Source organism: Stegodyphus dumicola, chromosome X1 (assembly GCF_044657685.1).
Source record: "Stegodyphus dumicola isolate Sdum_Otavi_A_Nest chromosome X1, ASM4465768v1".
In the NCBI taxonomy this organism is placed as follows: Eukaryota; Metazoa; Arthropoda; class Arachnida; order Araneae; family Eresidae; genus Stegodyphus; species Stegodyphus dumicola.
Genome location: NC_140780.1, coordinates 147637977 through 147656191, shown reverse-complemented (window position 1 = coordinate 147656191; position 18215 = coordinate 147637977). Strand labels below are relative to the sequence as shown.

General features: G+C 34.4%; 1 long non-coding RNA gene across 1 annotated transcript in view; it reads right to left on the bottom strand.

Moving 5' to 3' along the window:
* The window catches only part of LOC146993328 (uncharacterized), a 112165-nt gene that overhangs the window by 73949 nt on the left and 20001 nt on the right, over positions 1-18215 (bottom strand). The window contains exon 2 of the long non-coding RNA XR_015038749.1: positions 14883-15049. This is a non-coding gene — a long non-coding RNA (uncharacterized LOC146993328). The remainder of the gene's footprint in view (positions 1-14882; positions 15050-18215) is intronic.

Sequence of the window (18215 nt, the reverse complement as noted above, 5' to 3'; positions counted from 1 at the left end):
AGATTTTAAGTTTGTTTACAAATGGACTTCTAGAGTGCCTTTTCCCAATAATTATAAGCTGGGATTTTTGTGCATTGATGGCTATGCGCCATTTCGTGCACCACTGCTCAATTTCTGGAATTTTATCCTGCAATTTAGAAATGGCAAGTTCTTGATTGTGAGACTTGTATGCAAGCGCCGTGTCATCGGCGTAACATCCTAAATAAAAATTAGGGTCTGTGCATATTTTAGGGAAATCAGCAACATAAAATATAAAAAGAATTGGTCCCAAAATTGATCCTTGAGCTACACCAGCATTGAGTCTTCTGGGATCAGAGTTGTCGTTACCAATATTGACAAAGAATTTTCTGTGTTTAATAAAAGAATAAATGAGTAATATAAGGTCTCTGTGAAAATCCAAGGATATAAGCTTGAGAATAAGCCCCTCATGCCAGACGCGGTCAAAAGCTTTCGCCACGTCTAGCATGAGTAAGGCGACACTCTGATGTTTGAAAAGTGCAGAACCGATGTATTCACATAGTCGGACAAGCTGCTTGGTCGTAGACAATTTCTTACGGAAGCCAAACTGTTCAGGAGGTATCTTATCCATGTAAGGCTCGATTCTCTTATAGATAACACGTCCGTAGATTTTGCCCAGACCGGGCAGTAAGCTAATTGGTCTGTAACCCTCCGGGGAGGTAGCATTTTTACCAGGCTTGGGTAATAAAATTACTTTAGCAGTTTTCCATTTATCGGGGAAATAATTATTTTCAAGACAGGCATTTAAAATGCTGACATATTTCGTGATAACATTAATAGGCATGTTTTTGATAGCGACGTTGGTGATGTTATCAAAACCGGGAGCTTTTCTATTCTTCATTCTTTTGATAATCTCCTTAACTTCATTAGGTGAAGTATAATTAGTCTTGTTTTTGGGTCCCGGGCCATTAATCCAGTCTTGAATAAAATATCTAGTGTCATATGAAAATAAAGGGTCGCTTGGATCTTGGTTAAGAACAAATTGTTTTTCTAAAAAGTCAGCCATTACATTGGCTTTGTCTTTATTAGTGACGGCTATAATATTATCACCGTAAATTGGTTTATTGTTCGGCTTTTTGCCTCGAAGATTCCTTGCAAAAGACCAGAATGCATTATTCGGCTCATTGAATGTTTCAATTTCCAAGACTCATCTCTGTGTTTATAAATCCTTTTCTTTATTTCTCTGTTCAGTTTATTTAACTCTTTTTTGATTCTAGGATCCCAGGCAATATGCCATCTTTTAAAGTCCGTAAGATGCTCGTAGCAGGGATAAATAGAAGGGCTAGGTCATTCCTTTGTTCGACTCCTCGCCGACGCGAGCCTCATGGAGGGGAGGAACCGGAAATAATCTGACGTGTCTCTGTTGCACCTGCTCTGATTTCGCTCCTTTAAAACTGTAGTTTCATTCAGTTGCGAGACGATTTTCTGGAGATCGCATATCCCAAATTAATTTTAAGCATACATATTTGTTTTCTAATAATGCAAATATTTAAAATAATTTGTATATATATATATAGTTTTAGTCAGTTTTCCTTTTAAATTCTATATTTAAAGTATCCCTTATGTAATATGGCTTCTTGTGCTGTAGCAACGTGCCGTAACACATATAGAAATACGAAAGGAAGAGATATTGTATTTCATGCTTTCCCCAAGGACAATTTGCTTTTGACAAAAGAATGGATACATAAATGTCAAAGACAGGTTTCTATTAATGTGAAAAACGCAAGAATTTGCAGCGAACATTTTCTGTGCAGTGATTATGAAGATGAAATGAGAAATTGCTTGCTTGGATTGCCGCAAAAGAAACTGTTAAAATGCAATGCTGTGCCGAAAGTAAAATTTATCGTGTGCAGTAAACGAAATAACACCAAGAAATCGGAGACATTTGAAAAGAAAACTAATGCAGAGTGCTTTTGAAAGACTACACGAATTAAGCCCAAAGAAAATTTATTTTGAGGCCCAGAACGAAATTAAAGCTGACAATAATAAATCAAATGTGAATGATTTTTAAATAAAACTCACAAATGACAATGCCCTATGTGACAATATCCCTGAGTGCCCTAAGTGTAAAGATAAACAAGAATGTATTGATAATTTGAAGAACAAAATAATATCCTTAGAAAATTGTAATAAAATATTGAAAAATAGAGAAGAGAAAAATTTTAGAATGTTTGCTCAGCGACAAAGAAGGTGGACGACATCTAGAAAGAAATTTGTATCGGAAAATTAGAAATTAAAATCCCAAACAGCGAAATTTAGGAAAAAACAGAACAGTTCGGAGAATTTGGAAAAACGTGTAAAGCATATTTTTTCAAAGACGCAGAATAACGCATTGCTAGAAAAGAAGGAAAAAATCAGGTGGACTAGTGAAGATATTTCACGTTGCATTGTCATAAGAGCTCTGTCATCTAAAAGCTACGATTTTTGGAAAGAAAAAATGGAAATTCCTTTACCTAGCACTAGCACATTAAAGAGATGATGCGCTAAATTTTTCATGTAGTGCAGGAATTCAGAGTGATGTTCTTGCTGTAATGAAAGAAAGATGCCAATATTTGAATTCTGTAGAAAAAATATGCGTTCTCAGTTTCGACGAAATGCACATAGATTCTAAACTCTGCTATGACTCTAAACTGGACCAAATTCTCGGTCCTTTTCAAAAGGTGCAGTTTGTTTTAATCAGAGGTCTCATTTCGCAGTGGAAACAACCAATATTTTCTGATTTTAACACTCCAATGAAGAAAGAACTTCTTTTTTCACTCATAAGACATATTCAATCATCTGGAGTAGAAGTGAAAGCAATAGTGTCTGATTTAAAAGGATCTACTACTTTGTGGAAAGAGTTACAAATTTCGATTAATAGTTCTCAGTTTCCAAATCCAGTATTCCAAACGAAAAAGATATGGGTTTTTGCAGATTTAGCGCACTGCCTCAAATTACTGAGAAACCACTTTTTAGATAAAGGATTTGTTTTAGAAGATGGAACTGTTTTAAATGTTGATATTATTAAAGAGGTTTTAAATAAAGATTCAGGAGAAATTAAATTGTATCACAAACTAAAACCAAATTATTTAATGGTCAAGGGAAACGAGAGACAAAAAGTCGCTTCAGCGAAAACATTATTTTCAAGAACTACAGCAAAAGGTATACTCCACCTCACAGGAAATTAAAAAGCATCCGACTTCTTTGAGTTAATCGACAATTTTTTCGATATTATGAATAGTACCAAAACATACCCTCCTTCAGATAAAATACTTAAATCAGCATTTGGATTAAATGAACATCATGAAAAACAAATTCAAGTTTTGGAATTAATGAAGAAAGCCACTGGTGGATTAAGAGTTCAGGGAAAAGCCAACTTACTGCCTTTCCAAAAAGGAATAATAATTTCAATAACTTCTCGTTTTGGCCTACACCAGGATTTGAAATCATCGTATGATGCTAAATATATTTTAACCTCTAGATTAACTCAGGATACACTTGAAAGTCTCTTTAGTCAGATTCGAGGGCTTGGTAGGTTTAATGACCATCCATCACCTAGTGAAGTTATACGCCGCTTAAAGCAATTAATACTCGCTAATAAGCTGCCAAATTTATCTTCAAAAGTATGCATGACTAAAGAAAGCAGAAATATTGATTCATATTTAACATCCGAAATACTTGAAAGGGCTTTGAAAACTGAGGAGGAAGATGCTTTTCCATTAAATACTATTGATGATTTGGATTTGGATTTCAGAGAGGAACCTTCTCCTATGGCTTGGGAATTAGAATTGAATTCCGACAGACAATTTTCGACAGCCGAAAAAAAAGCATTAACATATGTTGCAGGTTATATTGCCTATCGCGTGCGAGACAAAGACCCATCATTGGGAACAATATCTAAAAATAGTGCTGATGAACCAATATTTAATTCAGAATGGATTAAATTATTGTCCTTAGGAGGTTTGACTACACCTTCTCATTCATGGATGAATACAGTTTATGAGGTCGAAAACATATTTTGTGCAGTTCATGGTACAACTTACTATAAAGGGAAGCATGTAATTGGCTCTTTAATTAATAAGCTGGAGAAAGATTATCCTAAAGTTAACAGAGAAGCAATTCGTTTATTTTGCAGAGTGAGAACTTTTATTAGAATACGTTTCTTAAATAGAAATGCGTATGTTTTTTCCCAAAGAAAAGCAACCCAAAAGGAAAAAAAAAAAAAAAAAAAAAAAAAAAAAAAAAAAATGGATGGATTGCTTCGAATGTGGCAGACAATAAATAATGCTTCAACAACTTGTAGTTGCATTGCGACTGTACAAGTAAGCATATATAATATGTTTTGATTTGAAATATTTATAGATGGCATTTTAGAAGTTAATAGCGTAAAGCATATTTCAAATGAGAACTAATTCTGTTAAGTTATTGTTACAGTTATTTTTATTGTATCCTCTGTTATTATTGATACGATTTTGTGCTAGCTTAGCATTCTAGATAAAATATATATAAAGTATAATATTAAAGTAATTGGCATAAGAAGACCTGCCCCCTTAACCCCCACTTTTGAAAAATTAAATAATTATTTTAGGTACTGTGAGTAAAGTTGTTTTGTCTGAATTAAGATAACAATCTTACATGTATTTATTTAAATGAAATATTGATGTAAGCCTAAGTTACAAAATTATTTTTTAAAAAATATATGTTATTATATTGAATCGGGAGAAAAATATGCCAATGTAAAATTTACAATTAGGCTGAAACTCAAACTTAGATTAGCAGAAATTTTGCCATTTATAAGCATACATGTTTAAAACTATGCCAATTTAAGGTTGTTTTTTGATTAATTTTAAATAGCTGTTATTATAGTTATCTTAGAAGCAGTAGTACAGTTCTCTTAGTTAACATGCAGATAAAGAAATGATTAGAAACAAACAGGCATTTAAAGAAAAAAAAAATCTCTGCAAATAAAAAAAGGAACTTTATGCTAAGAGTAGCGCATTTTATCTATTATTTTAAAATTGAATAAGTACTATTAAATTTTGTAATGTTCAGTGTAAAATGCATACTGCAGTAACATTGTCTCTTCCAAATTATAGCTATCTTTCACACACAGCTCATTTTAAACGCTGGTTCTTCAAATTTAAAACGCTAATTTTTATGTTGTCAATTGCATCTCCGCGCTCAGTGGCATCATTGCTACGTCATCACTTCTCACTGCCTGTTTCAGGGGGAAACGCTCTATGGGCTAGCCCTTCTCTTTAGTCCTGGCTTGTAGCCTGCTGGCACTTCACTGTGATTGGTCGAAATCTAGATTGGAATCCTTGTCAGAAAAGATGATGTGGAAAGATGCACACGGAGCGTCAGCATGGAGTACTGACGAGTAACACTTAATTATTGGCATGCCGAATTGAGTGTGCAGCATAAGGTCGGATGAGCAAATCGTCCGGGATGATTTCGTAGCTCAGAATATACTCAAAGTTAGCTGTACTGTTGGTCTTTGCTTTCCTGAAAAAGTTTCCATTTATCTTGGATATAGTCCTTGATATAATCAATATGAAGGTCGCGATGTAAATCTTCATTTCTAATATAGTATGGGGCGTTAGTGATGGTTCTCAGGATCTTATTTTGCAGAACTTGGAGCCGATGAATTTCACTTGCCTTAGCACTTGCCCAGGCCGAGGAGGCATATATGATAACAGGCCTGACAATTGCAGTGTAAAGCCTTCTTTTGCGTGCAAGGTTTAATCCAGAGTCCTTAGAAAGTAGAGGGTAAAGCTTTTTCACAATGCCGTACGCTTTTCCACACACACTGTTTACGTGTGTATTCCAGGTAAACGATCGATTTAAAATGACTCCTAGGTATTTTGCCGTACTTACAGTAGGGACTGTTTTCCCGAAGAATGTAACATTACAGGTGAGGGGGTCTGTGGTTTTGAATTTTCTGATAACTAAAACTTTTGACTTCTCCGGGTTGATCTGAATTTTCCATCGTTGACACCATGCTTCAATATTAGGAATAATCTGCTGAATCTTTTCCAAGGCGTGGTTTGGTCGTCTGGACTTCGCGATGATGGCGGTGTCATCCGCGTAGCATGCTAACATAATATTAGGGTCTTGAATTTTGGAAAGTCATTTACGTATAAAATATAAAATATTGGTTCAAGGATACTTCCTTGTGGGACACCAGTGTAAATTTGATGTGGGTTTGAACTGGAATCTCCTTGCCGCACTGAAAAAGTTCCGGAGTTCAAAAATGAGCTGAGGATGAAAATAATTTCCCGTGGAAAATTCAAATTGATGAGCTTAAAAATAAGTCCTCTATGCCAGACGCGGTCAAATGCGCCTAGGGTAAGGTCCTCAAGCGGCTTTTTATATGCCTTTTGTCTTTCTGTACAAAAGCGTGCGCGAACCATGGACCTATAAGAGATAGACTAACCCAGTAGGCGGAGCGCGCGTCACCGACATGTTGGCAAGAAAGAGTAGGGACGATCTGTTTAACTTTAACACTGAAACCTATGGCGTTTGTATCACATAACTCTTTTTAATTATTAAATGGGATATATTGTATAGTGATGAGAATATGAAAGCCACAGTTTTTTCGAAATAGGATTTAATCTATCTCATTAAAGCACTTTTTAACTGCATTTCGCGCATTTTTTTCCGCGTAATTCTTGTACAAACATCTTTACTTTGGTAAAACGGTAAAAATTCTAAGCACAAAATTTATGAACTTAATTTTGCGTAAAAATAAAGTAAAATTAAATAAGATTGATAGTACGTGCTTGATGCTTTGAAATAAATAAGGTAAAATTAAACAAGATCTGATATTTTTTTTAAATTTTATTATTATTTTTTTTTAATTTAATGAACATTTTCAGGCAATGAGTTTCCAAACTATAATAACATTACAAAAACATCATATTTATTTAATTATGTGATCATTAAGTTATTAACATTAAAGTGGATTAGTTACTTTAATAATTCACAAAATTCAGAGCATAAAATTTTCTGAGCGTAATGAAGGGAAAAAAAAGATAAAATAAAATCTAGAAGTACTCAGATTTTATATTACGCCCAAAAGGAACCTTTATTTAAAGTTTTGTGTGTTATCTATATTTATTGAATATCATGTTCTTCGTACATTCAACCACATACATTTGAATACAGCATATCTTTAGAATTTCCGCACTGGAGATAAAACTGTTATTTTCCGTACGGTGCTCGCTCGCTTTGAACTCGTTGAGTTTGTTAATCAAAAATTCGCTAAAGTTTTACAAAATATGAAATAGATTAAAACAAATTCGAAATTCGGCCGTCCAGATTCCGCTTCGAAACTAACAGCCTTTCTAGGCTACCACCGCTTTGGGCTAACAAATTAAATTAACAGTAAATAAAAAAATGTTATACAGAACTAAAAATAAATTTTACAAAATAATCGCTATAAAATACAAGCAAAATTAATTAGTACGGTTAAATACAATTTTAATATTAGAATTAAATGTATAAAAAAACTTTTAAGGAGTCAAAAGTGTTTATCACTGTGATGTATTATGAAATATAATTGAAATAAAATTCCTTTATAGAAATTATGCTATAATACTCATCTATAATTTAAAAAAAGCAGCACAATTTAGAATTTTAAACAAAACTTTCAAAAATTCGTTTTTAAATATTTTAGTACTTTTTACTTATTTGCATCAATAAAAGCATAAAAATTGCAAGAGAAAATTGCTTGTTTGAAATTTTCTATTAGTTCAGATTTAAAATATGTTTTTATAAAGGAAGTAGTTACAAATTTCCTTACAACATAGGAAATGCTAAAAAATTATCCAGCCCTGAAACCATGAAATAGCTTTATAATTATTTGGAACGTTAATTATGCTTGATAAATATGCTAAATTTTTAAAAATCAATCTCAATTTCAAAAATAAAAGTATGTAGAAATTCTAATTTGTGAAATGAGGCGTCACAACCAGCTTTTTCTTGACAATTATACACGCTGCAATAGGCAACCAATGTTAAATTTCTGCAAGTCGTCCCTACTCCTCCGGATGTGATCAAGGTGACAGCCAGCAGGGCCTCAGACGAGGGAGAAAACCCGTTTGTGTTTGTCTATTTCTTATAAGGTCCATGGCGCGAACACACCATAATTGGGGAGTCTAGTCATTAAATAAATTGTATAAATGTTGAGAATTTGGACTTAGACTATAAACACCGGCAACCTCCTCCCCCCCCCCGAAATAGAAAATAATCTCTCTATACAAGTGTCCAGATAGCGAAATATCCAGCTATCTGTCGAAAACCGAAATTACCGGTATTACATCAGCACCCACATTACAATAACAATAGCTCACTAGTTTATAAAATAATATGATCGGTGATAAAAATATAACAACCTGGCAACTAGGTACCTAATCGCCTTTTATAAATTGCCGTGCCGTACACTTAGTACACCAGCTAGTGTGCTCCTGTCTGCCTCGAGTATTGCTGATTACTTGAACGATGAATATCTATCGTATTGTTTAAGGCGTCTTAGGGTAGGTTTCAGTTTTTATCTTGCTTACATTCTTCTGCGTGTTTGGACAACTGAAAACTATACATCAGCGTAAGTTTTTAATAACCATGGAGTTTAATACTGTGCTATAACTACTATTTCTTTAACTATAGGTATATTAAAAATCAATAACCAGGATGAGTAAGAAGGAAACGAAAGGCACATATATTTAAATATGATTGTAGGCAAATGGTAATAATATTACAACTCACTTATGTAGTAATTCTTGAATACTTTGTAAAGTTTTTTTTGGGGGGGGGAGGGAAAAAGCACACTGGTCCGCGAAATTTTTTCGTAGGTTTTACCGGTGAAAAAAGGTTGAGAAGCACTGCTCTATAGAGTTTTGCGTTTTTGTCCATGCAAAATCTTGCCCTCCCCTCCAACTCCCGTGAAGAAAATGAAAAGTTGGTGCCTGTGTTCATTCTTACATATGGCAAAATGGCAAATTTTCCCTGATAGAAAGGGCTAATCCGTTCCCCCCTTCCCGTCCTCACAGAAATTTTCAAGGAAAAAAACCCGTATTTCACTGTATACAATTTAAATAAAAATATAATATAAACGATAAAATAAGGATAAATAGAAATTATATTAAGTAAAATAAAATAAGAACGTACTTCATCAAATGGACTTTTCTTTTCCAATAGTAGTAAGGTTATTGTGCATCGAAAATTTTCTTCGCCAACCACTCAGTGACTCAGTAAATACGAAAATGGAATATTCCTGACGATTGACGGATGGGTGACAAGGCATTGATGGATGAGCTGGAGGGGAAAGGTGGGGAGGGGCAATACCTTCTGTTAGGAGGTGTTGGGAGGGGGCGCGGACTCCCATGGTCCCTGTCCTGTGTAAGCATTCAAGGAACATTCCCCGATAAATGCACGTTCTTTTGCATTAAAAAAAAAAAATGCTCTGTGTCGTTCGCTGGTCGGCGCCCGCCTGCAAAGAAGGCCTTGCGGGCCCGCTTCCGCCGGCCCTGAAACATATGCATTTCTATTTAAGAAACGTATTCTTCAGAGCTCTTATGACAATGCAACGTGAAATATCTTCACTAGTCCACCTGATTTTTTCCTTCTCTTCTAGCAATGCGTTAATCTGCGTCTTTGTAAAAATATGCTTTAGACGTTTTTCCAAATTCTCCGATCTGTGCTGTTTTTTCCTAAATTTCGCTGTTTGAGATTTTAATTTCTGAATTTCCAGTACAAATTTCTTTCTAGATATCGTCCACCTTCTTTGTCGCTGAGCAAACATTCTATAAAATTTTTCTTTTCTCTATTTTTCAATATTTTATTACAATTTTCTAAGGATATTATTTTGTTCTTCATATTATCAATACATTCTTGTTTATCTTTACACTTAGGTCATTCAGAGATATTGTAACTTAGGTGTGGTGTGGTGTATTTAATTATGGCAAAGCACACTAGGGCTGTCTGCCTAAGGGGAGAGATGCCTTCGTGGAGGACTTTCTAAGGGAAACTGGCTCGTATACACGTTACACATGGGAAAAACCACGAAAACACCCATGCAGCCAGTCCGTTCGCGGGATTCGAACCTCGGACCGAACTACCAGTGTTCAGCGACTTTACCGCTCGGCCGCTGGTGGGCCTATTGTGACTTAGGGCATTGTCACTTGTGAATTTTATTTCAAAATCATTCACATTTGATTTATTATTGTCAGCTTCAATTTCGTTCTCGGCCTCAGAATAAATTAATTCGTGTAGTCTTTCAAAAGCACTCTGTATTAGTTTTCTTTTCAAATGTCTCCGATTTCTTGATGTTATTTCGTTTACTGTACACGATAAATTTACTTTCGCACAGTATTGCATTTCAACAGTTTCTTTTGCGGCAATCCAAGCAAGCGATTTCTCATGTCATCTTCATAATCACCGCACAGAAAATGTTCGCCGCAAATTCTTGCTTTTTTCACATTAATAGAATCCTGTCTTCAACATTTATGTATCCATTCTTTCGACAAAAGCAAATTGTCCTTTGGGTAAGCATGAAATACAATATCTCTTCCTTTCGTATTTCTATAAGTGTTACGGCACGTTGCTACAGCACAAGAAGCCATATTACATAAAGGATAATTTAAATATAGAATTTAAAAGGAAAACTGAAATAAAAGACATTAAAAAAAATCTTGGCCTTGGAACAGCAGATCATTTAGACTTTTTTAAGTAAAAGAACTGATGAATATTTGGTTTCTTGACTGAATGCTTCATTTTCTGCAGTGGAGTTGACATTTTATTTCTGCCATTCCAGTTAGAAAATTTATTCTTTTTCAGCAAATGTTGCCTGGGAGCTGCACATGGTATAGAAAACTGACTAAAATTATATATATAAATACAGAAATTATTAAATATTTGCATTATTAGAAAACAAATATGTATGATTAAAATTAATTTGGGATATGCGACCTCCAGAAAATCGTCTCGCAATTGAATGAAACTACAGATTTTAAACGCGCGAAATCAGAGCAGGTGCAACACAGATACGTCAGATTACTTTCAGTTTACCCAGGGCCGCCGCTAGGGTGATGGCCGCCTGTGTGCCCACATAATTTTCGCCACCCCCCCTTCTCTAGAGTACAAAATGATGATCGTTGGAATGGAATACAATTTATGTAAATTTCTACCTTTTTCCAAAGAATAATTTTTCAACAAATTTGTCTTAAAAATATTTGTTTTCAATTATAAAACTTCAAAACTCAATGTCTTAATATAAAATAGAGATAATTTTTAACGAAATCGTTTTAAAAATATAAAGAAAAATTAGTAAAATTGTGGGAACTAAATCAAACGGATTTTTTAAAAAAACTTACCTTATAATGGTGAAAAAAAGAACCTGGGAGCTTTAAAACACTTCTCAAATTGTTTTTAGGATAAAAGTTAAAATTGCACTCTCCGAGATTTTGTTTCCGAAAATTTTTTTAACACACTATTAAGGTCTATGGTATCGCACAATTCGTGTTCAATAGAAAGAGTTGCCAAAGCCGATAATCTTTCCTGACTCATGGATGATCTAAGATAGTTTTTTATGAACTTGAGCTTGGAGAATGATCGTTCTCCAGTTGCAACAGTGACCGGTAAGATCAAGAAAATTCTAATTAGTACGGTTAAATTGGGAAAAGATGACGATAAATTATTTTCTAGTATGTATTCAAGAATTCCAATTGTATTCATATTAGTTTTAAGATGGGGTTGCATAGCTTTAATTTCTTTGAATAATTCGGCCCGTTAATGTCGCTATGATTTAGCTTCTTGTCTGACAAGGCTAGTTCCGCTTCGGCACAGTTCATTGTCTTTAAGGTCGCCATATTCGGGTATATTATATAAAATTTTAAAGATGTTAATATGTTGGTATAATAATTGAAATCTCTCATTTATAGCCCCAATTGTTGCATCCAAAATTTTAAAGTAAAAGTTGACTTTAAAAGAGCTCTCTGGATCTAAAATGCTTTCATTCTCGTGTTCGTAATCAAAATTTCTTTTTCTTCTTCCAATGCGTTTTGCTGCTGGATGAAGAAATTCTGCTTCTAGTTCAACTTCGGCAGCAATTTGTTTTGCAGCATCCATAAATATTTTGAAATGTTCGTCACATCTTATTTAAACAAAGTAGTCTTTTAAATTTGCTAGGGCTTCGGCTGAAGATTTAATGTTTAATTTTGGACTTTGTAAAAGTTTACTCACTACGTTGACTTTATTAAGAATTGCATGCCAGATTATTGTTGAAAATATAAATTTAAAGGTACTGATTTTTTTACCCAGTGACTTTGCCAAAGTTCTCCTAGTTATATCCCTAGTTGCATCATCTTTTCCAATCCAATTGCTTTCGCTCGCACTTGGTTTCAACTACACAGAGTTATTACCAAAAGTTCAGAGTTGCCAAAGGCCAATCACGGTAGTAAAATAAAAGAGATGTACTTTATGTACATCTGTCACCCGGAGGCGTAAAAAACTTTCAGAGCTTGGGACTGGCATTCCTGGTCGTGGTGGCAAATGTTGCATTCAAAAATAACAAAAGTCGTAATTATAAAACACAGAAAAAAGCTGAAAACTATTTACATAAATACAACTACCAAGACGGGTTGTGATGTATGGTGCGGGGTCTTTTGACCACATATTCAACAGTAGGGTCATAATCGCACAGGCTTCTAATAGAAGCGTAGGAAGAGGTTCTAAGGCTTTCAAAGAAATTATGTGAAGTGATCACAATTTGTTCATGCATGGCCTTCACATTCAGATCCTCCTGAATTTGAGAGTTCCTCACCAACCACGGTGAGTTCACAATCGCTCTAAGTATTTTATTTGTTATTATGTCTAGTTTAGCACGCTCAGTCTTGTTAGTTGTCGCCCATGCTGGCACTGCGTATAACATAATCGGTCTGATTAAGGACAGATACAGTGTTCTTTTGATTTTTATCGATAAGTTATACTTCCTGCCAATCAAGCTGTAAAGGGCACAGAACGCAGCATTCACTTTTTCCGCTGTAACCTGGTATTTAAAGGTGAGCTTGCTATCTATAATAACTCCTAAATACTTATAGGAGTCAGCCATCGGAACTGTATCGTTTTAAATTTTGATATCAGTATTAACAATTACATTCTGCCTGTAGCGTCTGTAAAGCACAACACAGCATTTACTAGAATTTAAATTGATTTTCCAATCCTCGCACCATTTCGTAACGATATTTACTTTGAATTGCAGTGTTTCCATTGCAAGAGGCGGGCTGACAGAATCCGTAAGTACGACCGTGTCGTCGGCGTATTTTAGAATCTTGGAATCCAAGGGATTTGGGAGGTCATTTATAAATATATTGAAAAGACAGGGAGCGAGGACTGCTCCTTGCGGGACACCACTGTAGGAAATTGCATTTCCACACTTTACTTGGAATGTTCTACGGTAAAGATATGAGATCATAAGTTGAATAAAGCTGACCGGGAGCAGGAAATTGCTGAGCTTATGGATAAGCATCTTTTAATTCTGCTAGAGCATCATATATTTCACCTAATTTAAGTGGTTTTAAGTGGTGTGATTGCTTCTATACGACTTTCCCATCTTGTATCTAATAATGGCTTTAATGTAAGTTTCGGAATATGCGCTAATAAAATACTCCATCTATAATTTGATGCTGAGAAATAAACGTACAATTCCTGAATTAAGTAAAAAAGAAAAGCACTGTTTCGAAGCTTACTTTAGCAGCGTCGTTCACAACAAGATTTAAACTGTGAGCTATACAAGGAATAAAAAATGCACGGGGACAAGCGTCCAAAATTTTTTTCTGTAGTCCTCGCATATTAGCCCCATTGTCATAACCTTGTCCACGTAAATTATTCATATCCAGTTTTAGCTCTTGAAGGTTTTTTACTATAAATTCATATAATCCTTAACCAGTTGTATCTGTAATTGGGCAGAATCCCAAGAAATGTTCATAAATCTTAACTGGTGGGACGCAAGGAACACATCGAATTATAACAGTTATTTGTTCAGTATGTGAAATATCTGGGGTACAATCTAAAATTATAGAAAAATATTTTGCCTGTCGTATTCTGTCTAATATTTGTTCTTGTATAGTTGTTGCCAATAACTTAATCATTTCGTTTTGGTGTTCCCAACCTAGATAGTGAGGCGCATTTTTGTAATTTTTGGATTGTATTCTACGTAAATGTTCGGAAAGAACTGCGTCAAATTTGGAAATCATTTGAGTCAATTGAAGGAAATTTCCATTATCTGGCTGAAACAGTTTTTGTGGAACCCCTAAAGGCCAAGCACTGACGAGATAAATATCTGACAATAAGCATCAATCTTTCAGTAACGGCACGCCAATGATTTTTTTCCAGTTCGTATAATCGCTGATTGGACGAGTCGATTGTCGTACCCTTTTTCGGTGCTACACTCAAATCATGCATTTGTTTAGTATATTTAATGTGGATTAATCTGCTCTCATGCCTTTTCAAGATTAAAGATAACTGTTGCCAATCGTTCACTCCTTCTTGACCATATATACGCTACTTTTTCTCTGTGACATTGGTGCAAAATAGTTTACATGGAGCACAGAAAACACTACTTAAAGATAAAGAATATAATAGCCAAGGACGGTGGATTTTTTCACCATTGCTTAAAGTACGGTAAAAATATGACTCTGAAAATTTTTTATTTTGCTCATCTCTGGGAAATGCTATGTTTTGAACTTGACTTGGGAAATTTTCAATTATATATTGTACCTGACTGTGGGTTAGGTTTATAGGCCATTTACGAGGATCGTCAGAAACTAGGCAAAGAGCGTCGTCTTTTTCTAAAGATTTAAAAGTAGTTAAAGCATCCATGTCCTTACCTGTTTCAGTTGTCAGCTCTACGTTTTCCTTCTCCCATTCTTCCCTTTTCTCTTTTTCGTGATTATCAACATCATGATTTTTTTCAGCAAATGAAATGTCTTTCCCTGCTTCCCAGCACACTACAGATTCATCTCTTAGGCACCCGGTACCCACAGAAGTTGATGCACTAAAATTTACAATATTTACATTGTCATTATTACTTACATTTCTTGAAATTTCTGTTGTTGAATTGTCACTTATAATATCACTATTATCACTTCCAGTTTTCAAATATTTTTCTAAGGCACCGCTTTGTTGTTGCTGTTCTTCAAGCCTAGCTTTCCTCTTTTGTTTATATTGATAACCTGACAATCTTTTAGTTTTTCTGGCAGACATTTTTAAGGGTCGAAAATGAAAACCTAAATAGTAGTATACAAAACTGCACTGAATCTACGCACGTTTTTGGTAAAAAGTATGTAAGTATCAATGTAACAAAACGGTAACACTTTTTAAAGTACAAAGTACAAAAAGTCAGTATATTCATTAAAATATAACATCTTCACATCGCACACGCAAAATCGGCAAAACTATGCGATCGCACGGGGTTGTTTAAACTAAAATTAAAATTTGTTACCTCACACTTGCAGTGGTCTATTCTTCGCATCTACTACAAATTTACAACGCAACTGTAAGAAAATTAAGGCGCAGCTAAATATATCTGCGCATGCGCTTGTTGATGTCTCCTTTTCGTCTGTCGAGTCAAAGAACATGTATTGTTAAGAAGGAAAGCTTCGCAGCAGCAGGAGTGGCTCTCTCCGAACGAAAAGAGACACAACTGCGCATGCGTGAAATATCTGTCGCCAAAAAGCCCCAAAGCTCGAAGCTGATGTCGAAGTTCGAACAGGTTCGACGGTCACGTTTATCAAGAGTGCTATCAAGTTGTGTGACTCATGGAGGTAGGAAGTAAGAAGGATTCGCCCTAAACAAGTTTCTCCGTACCCTGCTCTGAAGCACCGGCGATCCCTACGTGGTGACCAAAACATTGGGTCATTTACCATTGAGTTCTATGGGATTTGACGCGTTCGGGTGTAAATATTTTGTAATTACGTCGCAAATATACATATAAATGTATATATTTTCTTTTTCTACAACACTTCAGAGTCCTAAGTATGTGAAAACAACATATTTTTAAACAACATTTCATTCTGAACGGAATTAAATGCTATACTTTTCTCAGAATGGTTTAATTTGAATGAAATATTTTCACAAGTTTTCGTTAATTACATTAGAAAAAAAATTAAGGTAATTCGATTTTATTCGGTTAAGGTACAAAAATTAAGATCAAAGTTTATTGTATTATTAATATTAAAATTATGCATTATTTCTTTTCTATTTATAGAGCTTCTTCCTAAAATACTTTCTTAAATATGACATGATTTTTTGGCCTCTTTTAAATCGAAAAATGTAAGTCAATTTATAATTAATGCTCTATTCGGTTCATTTTAAATTAGAGAATTATTAGGAAAATAGTATTTGACTTTCTCTGAACATTTCTGAAAGGGAATAAAATAAGTGGTTTTTTTTTTTTTTTTTTTTTTTTTTTTAAGTATTATTTAAAACTTGTAACTGAGTTATTATAAAATGTAAAGGGAATAATTCTTTTAATTATACTTATCAGATTTTTTTCTTTTTACCCTTCATTTCAACAATACATATTCCAAAACTCTTTATTACGTTCTTAAGTGGGCATCTCATAGCATTTGCTTTACAATACCTTTTAACAGATTGCTTTCCAATACGAACAATTCTTGCTTAAGTAGTTTTATAACTTATTTGTCAACAGGATTTCAATTTATGTTTACAATTCAATATTAAGGTTATTATATATTTAGATAACATTTATAATCATTATAAATTAGATACATTTAATCATTAGATTTTTGCACCGTACTATCACAGTTGTTTATAAGTGAATAAATTCTTCATTTCAAATACATTTATAAATAATTTAATGAATATTTAAGTATTTTGTCAAAGGCAGATACATGCTTTTTGCAAGCACATGCATAAATACCCATACATATTTCCTATTTATCGTTTCCGGCATGTGCAAATCTTTAATTTCTGTGCATTCACTATATTTTTCGTGTAAAGTAATTTACTCTAATTTAGCATACACCCGAAAGTTTTACATAAAAAATATATATGAATGTAATTTGAATGAAAATTATAAGTATTATTTTTAATACCCACTCAAAGGTCAGTTTTTCTTCAAAATTTCCCCACGATGGCATCTCTCTCTTTAGGCAGATAGCCCTTGCATGCGTTACTCTATTTAATAAAAACTTAATCTGACCTATGTGCCTAATTACAAATATTTTAACATGCATAATTTTATATTTACATTTAGCCATCAAGTTTCAAACTTTTCAAGTCTTCTAGAAAATAAATTTTGGCAGACCTCTTTTAGCAATTTTCTTAAAATCTATATTTTTGTAGTGCAACAGCTTAGAATTTTATAAAACAAATTCATAATCAAAATCGCTGTTGTTATTTATCGAAAAATAACCAAGATGTGATTTTTGTGTAAATGTCAGTAAACTATACAAATTGCTATTATCCATCACACTGTGAATGTTTCTTTCATGCGAGAGTGTCCCTTTTTCGATTTCTATGGAACTGTCGTGTGTCGAAATACTATCAGAATTTTGTAAAACGAGCTTCTGAATGTAAACAAAAAACAACCCGTCTGGTGACCCAAGCTTCAAAGCAGTGCTTCACTTCTAGCGCGGAATGGCCCCTCCTCCCTTTCTTACCTCCATGGTGTGACTCTCCAATTTTTTTTTACTACATATTGACAGATATAAAATCAGACATCAAACCGCGATATGGATAACACAAGTTCAACTAGTAAAGCAAAAAAGCACGAAAATTCGAGTTTAAATTATCGCAAAAAGTCAAAGAACGATTCATCTTAACCCGTGTTCCTCAATTTCTTGTACACGGGCGGAGGTGGAAAATCTTGGTCAGGTACATCACAAATCCCTTGGCGAATTGTTCCTCTTCTTTCTAGCGGCATAGAAGACAAACTGGTTTACATTACGTGTATGGAGCATGGAGGTAGGGACTTCCTACCTCCATTCTTCTTACTTCCTACCTCCATGGTATGGAGCCTTTCCTTCTTTACTTAGACTTTCTTTGGTCGAGTCTCTAGGAGGGGGGGGGGAAGAACGCCCTCCTCGTATAGGGGGAGTGCCATCTGTTTGCCACAGCAAGTATTAACCAACAATTGGTTATTTTCAGGAACTAATAACCCCAATTATTAGTTTGGTCCGCTGTAATATTTTTCAGTC